Raw genomic sequence first — 6,000 nt, 5'->3', positions numbered from 1 at the left:
TTAATTAATGACCTTATAGCAGAAGATTTTATAGGTAGGAGTGGTCATAACATGTAGAATTTCACATTTAGTTTGAGGTTGAGAAATTTGGGCCTAAAACTAGTGTCTTAACTTAAATAAAGGCAATAACAAGGGTACGAAGATGGAGTTGGCCACTGGAAAAATAGATTAAAAGGTAAAACAGTAGATAAGCAGTGGCAGACATTTAAAGGAGATTTTTCATAATGCTGAACAGAGATATATTACATTGAGAAAGAAAGATTAGAAGGATACAACATCCATGACTTACTAAGGAATTAAAGAGTGATATCAAATTGAAAGGAAAGCATACAATGCTGCAAAGATTAGTGGAAGGCTAGAAGATAAGGAAAATTTTAGAAACCAGCAAAGTCTGACTGTAATGATCCCCATGGAGACCAATAGCTTAAAAAAAAACTTACTTGCATGATTCCAGTGGAATAAAAACAATGGACAGGATTTTGCTTTATTAAATTTTTACCCTAACAATCAAACATGAATCAATTAAACGTGAATTAACATGAAATAGAAATTTTATAAATTACACTTTAATTAGCTGGTACAACAAAGGTAGATCTTGCAGCTTTACCAGTCACCCACTCAGCACACATGGCACAATGTTCAGCTTCAAAGTTCTTCAAAACTCCCTCTTCCTCAGGTAGAGCTTAACTCCTTTTCATCACTCAGGAGTTGGTCATTAAGTCTCTTCCGACAGCAGTTTTACTCCATCCAAATTCCATTGATACAGTCGTCACCAAAGGAAGCACTTCCGCAGAATCTCCTTAGCTCAGTTCACGGTCATCTTAATGGCATGGATTCCCTCTTGGTCATCTTCATCCGATTATTCAAGAACACCCCAGTGCACTGTATGATCGACTGGGCTAAAATAACTGAAGCAGCGGCAGTGACTTTATTTCAGTATGCCTGCTACGAAACCCAATCTTTAGATCCCACTTTTTTCAGCGGCATCCCCTTCTGTGCACCCCGCCCCTAACACACACACACACACACACACACACACACACCAATCTCAACAGCCTGTACTGCTATGCAACTGACATCTGATCTCTGAGGGTTATGATTTTCCTTTTGGATTCAATCGGCCTCTGTTTCAACATTTTTGAGACCATCCCTAACTGAGACATTAAGACTTCGGATTCCTGGCTATGACATCAGATTTCTGGGAAATCAGATTGTGACTTCACATTGCTAAAGAAAGAGGACAAAGTTGGCTATGGTGGGCTGGAAAAGCAAGATAAAAGGTAAGGGAGTAGATAAGTAGTGGTAGACATTGAACAGTAATATTTCAATGTGAAGTCGCAAACTCAAATATCACAATCTGTCTTGAGACGGTCTCAAAAAAGTACAGGTTTCGAAACCAAAGTTTAGTGCAGAACGCAGACAAAGGCTTGTACAATCCCCACACCTGCCACCTTGGTCTTGCAAATAGTGGATTTCATCACACTGACTGAGAAAAGGAGAAAATAAAATATGAGACTAAACTAGCAAGAATGAAAAAAAAAACACAGACACTAAGGTCTACTGCAAGTATATCTAGAAAGGAAGAGGGCAGCTAAAGTAATTATTGGTCCCCTAGAAGATGAGACTGGGGAACTTAATAATGGAAAACAAGGAAATGGTAGAGGTTTTGAACAATTATTTGTATCTGTCTGCACAGCAGAAGACACAAAGCAACACAAGAATAGTAGAAAATCAAGGTGCAAAAGAAGGGTAGGGGGAGCTTGAAACAAACAATGTAACTAGAAAAACAGTACTAGGAAAACTAACCGCAAAAAAAGCTGACAAGTCCCCTGGACCTGAAGGCCTGTATCCGAGAGCCTTAACAGAAGTGGCTGCAGAGATAGTCAATACATTGGACACAATCTTCCAAAATTTCCTAGATTCTGGAAAAGTCCCAGTGGATTGGAAAACTGCAAATGTAACACTTCTAGTCAAGAAGGGAGGGGGACAGAAAACAGGAAACTACTGGCTAGTTTGGCTAACATCTGTCATTGAGAAAATGCTAAAATCCATTCTTAGAGAAATAGTAACAGGACATTTAGAAAATCAGAATACAATCAAACAAAGTCAACATGGTTTTGTGAAAGTGAAATTGGGTTTTAAAATTTATGGAAGTTCTTTGAGGATGTAGCAAGCAGGGTGGCTGAAGGGGGGTCAGTAGATGTGGTATATTTGGATTTCCAGAAGGCATTTGAAAAGGTGCCACATAAAAAGTTACAGCTCAATAAAGGAGCTCATAATGCCTGGGGATAATACATTAGCATGAATAGGGGATTGGTTAACTATCAGGAAACAGAGAGTCAGGGTAAATGGATCATTTTCAGTTTGACGTACTAATGGAGTACCTCAGGGATCAGTGCTGAGGCCTCAATTATTGTCAAAGAACTATCAGATTTTTCCTAATATTGCTGTGGGATACTTTAAAGCGGGCTTATATGTGTGTGTGCATGCACACATATGGTTCTGTATGTGGAACTAAGTTAATTAAAATAGAGGCAATTAGATTGTAAGGCTTAAATTATCAAAAGAAGTTTAAAAAAAGGTGTAAAATGGGCATTTGAAATGGAGATGAGTAAAGGTGGGTGAGGTCTCAGTAGGTACAGTGTGAATGAATTTTGCATTTTTAGATAAGTGGAGGTGTTTGATTTTCACAGGGACATGGCAAATGTTTAGAACTGGCAAGATAAATAAATAATCTGTCTCTCTCTGAACTTACTGCACTCTCTCCGACAAAATAAATAAGGCAAGGGTATTACGTTGATTTTTTTCCAAAAAATGCTGGCCACAATGAGAACATGAAATATTTTTATATCCTGGGAAAAGTAACTTCTAAAGACAAGTTGGAACAATGGGACTTACAAATCAAAAGGGATTGAATATATTTAAAGAAGGATGGAAGACTGTGTGAGGTGTAGCTGTGTGAGATCTTGAAAGGTGACTGTGTGAAACAGATTTGGAGAAAAAGCCTGTAGCCACCCTGAATAACCAGTAACCAAAGTTGTGTTAAAGGCCTTTGGAAGTTTATTGTCCAGTGGGTGCTGTGGTAGTATTGCTGGACGACTTTATAAATTTGGAATCCATTTGGACTGTTGCCTTAAAGGGGGTGTGTAGTTGGGATAAAAGCAAAATGCTGCCGGTGCTAGAAATCTGAAACAAAAACAAAAAATGCTGGAAAAGATTAGTGCTGTGTAGCTGGGAGTCTAGTTAAATAGAAATAATTTTGGGATCTGTCATAACTGTGCAACTGTAATCTTATGTACCTATGTTTTTTTTTTCTTTTGTTAATAAATGTTTTAATTGGATCTTTAAAATCTCTAAAGGTGGTAGTGGGCTCATTACTCCTGACTTCAGTGCATAAGCCTTCTCATAATAAATACAAATGGCAAAAGCGTTGTGATAGCCTGGCAAATACCACTCGCCATATCACAACACCCCTTACAATCAATATCAATGACTCTGATGAAGGAACAGAATGTATGGTAGCCAAATTAGTTGATGGTACAAAGACAGGTAGGCAAGCAAGTTGTGAGGAGGAGACAAATAGTCTACAAGGGGATATAGATAGATTAAATGTGTGGGGAAACATATGGCAGATTGAGTACAATGTGGGAAAATGTAAGGTGACCACTTTGGCAGGAAACATGGAAAAGCAAAATATTATTGAAATGGAGAGAGACTGCAAACCTCTGCAATACAGCGGGATCGGGGTGACCTTGTAAGTGAATCATTAAAAAGTCCCCATGCAGGTTCAATAAGTAGTTCGGAAGTTAAATGGAATGTTGGCTTTTATTGCAAGGAGATGGACTATTAAAGTTGGGAAGTCTTGCTACAACTGTACAGGGCATTGGTGAGCCCTGGCCCAGAGTGCTGTTTATAGCTTTGATCTCTTTGTTTAAGGAGTGATATACCTGCATTGGAAGCAGTTTAGAGAAGTTTCACCAGGCTGATTCCTGGGATGAAGGGGTTGTCTTATTAAGAAAGGTTGAGTCCAGGTTAGGCCTATACTCACTGGAGTTTAGAAGGATGAGAGGTGATCTTATTCAAATAGTAAGATTCAGAGGGGCCTTGACAGAGTAGATGCTGAGGGGATGTTTCCCCTCATGGGGAAATTTGGAATGAGGAGGCATAGCTTAAAAATAAGGGGTCTCCCATTTAAGATGGAGGTGAGGAGGAATTTTGTCTCTCAGAAGGTCTTTAATCTTTACAGTCATCTACCCAAGATTGCAGTGGAGGTTGTGTTATTGAATATATTTGATCTACAAGGGACCAGGATTATGGGGTGAAGACAGAAAATTGGAGTTAAAGCCACAATCAGATCAGCCATCAGTTTAAATTTTCCTAATGGCCCGCTGCTCCTATATCTCCTAATGGCCCACTGTTCCTATATCTCCTAATGGCCCGCTGCTCCTATATCTCCTAATGGCCCGCTGCTCCTATATCTCCTAATGGCCCACTGCTCCTATATCTCCTAATGGCCCGCTGCTCCTATATCTCCTAATGGCCCACTGCTCCTATATCTCCTAATGGCCCACTGCTCCTATATTTCATGATATTACATTCTTTTATTGAATGTTGCTAGAGCTGCACCTATCTAGGTAAGAGAACGGTACTTCATCACACTCCTGACTTCAGCCTTGCAACAGATTTAGGGAGTCTGGATATGAGTTACTCGGCATAGAGTACACAAACTCTGTCCTGCTCTGCAAGCTACAGGATTTATATGGCTAGTCCAGTTAAGTTTCTGTTAATGGCAACCACAAGGCAGATTCAGCAATGGTAACGCTGTTGAATGTCAAGGGGAGATGTTTAGCCTCTCTTGATGGATGAAATGCTTTAAAATATCAAAGTGGTTCAATAAAAATAAATGAATACTGGTTATTAGCTATTGGATGACCCTCCAAATCACCCTGACCATGTTGGAACTTTAGATGTCTGTGGTTTATGAGGGCTGTTTGTTTTAATGTGAAACTCATGCAGATTGTGGGCCATGCAAGCAATACAAGCTACAAAATTACTTTCCAATAATGATGCAGGGGAAACTCTTATTAATTTGGTAACCATGGCTGCATATCTTATGAGCATAAGGGATGAGATCAGTATTAGATCACACGGCCCCTCTAGCCTGTCTACATTCAATGTGATCACATCTGAATGTTTACATCAATTTCTTTCCCTCCCTAGCCCCATATCCTTTGTTTTTCCTTGGTGTTGGCAAATCTATCCATGTCAGCCTTGAGATACTCATCAACTGAGCATCCACAGCTCTCTGTGGTGGAGAATTCCAAAGATTTACAATCCTCTGAGTGAAAGAAATTTTTCTCACCTCAATCCGAAATTGCCAATTCTTCTGCCCTGAGACCAACCACCCCCAAGTTCGAGATAATTCAAGGAAAGCAGCTTCTCAGAATCTGCCCTGTCAAGTCTGGAAGAATTTGACACACCTCAATCTGATCAACTCTCAAACTTTGAAACGCCTGATCCACTCAATCTCTCCTCATTAGGTATGAATCATCGCAAGAGGCACCGACCTCCTTTCGTCCCTTCAAAGACAAAAAATGCCCTTCCTTAGATAAAGGCAAAATACTGCAGGCGCTGGAAACCTGAAATAAAAAAACAGGGTGCTGGGAATACTCAGCAGATCTGGCAGCATCTGTGGAGAGAGAAGCAGAGTTAATGTTTTGTTCTGGGTATGACCCTTCTTCAGAACTAAAACTAAACACAGTTGCTGCTTCAACAAAACAGCTCGAGGGATTTTATTTCCTTAGCCAGAATTTTAATTAGTTGGCTTGATGGTGGCCGGTGACACATTTGGGTGAGGTTTGATTGTAACACATTGAACAAGCAATTCTACCTAAAAGAAAAATGAATGTAATCCGTATCACAGACATGCAGTGAACAGCCAACGACAAAGACATAAAACCATCATTTAATTTTAAGCAATCAAACACAGAAAATCATTAG

The sequence above is a fragment of the Carcharodon carcharias genome, chromosome 8, assembly GCF_017639515.1.
Source record: "Carcharodon carcharias isolate sCarCar2 chromosome 8, sCarCar2.pri, whole genome shotgun sequence".
In the NCBI taxonomy this organism is placed as follows: domain Eukaryota; kingdom Metazoa; phylum Chordata; class Chondrichthyes; order Lamniformes; family Lamnidae; genus Carcharodon; species Carcharodon carcharias.
Note: the sequence above shows the minus strand (reverse complement) of the source record.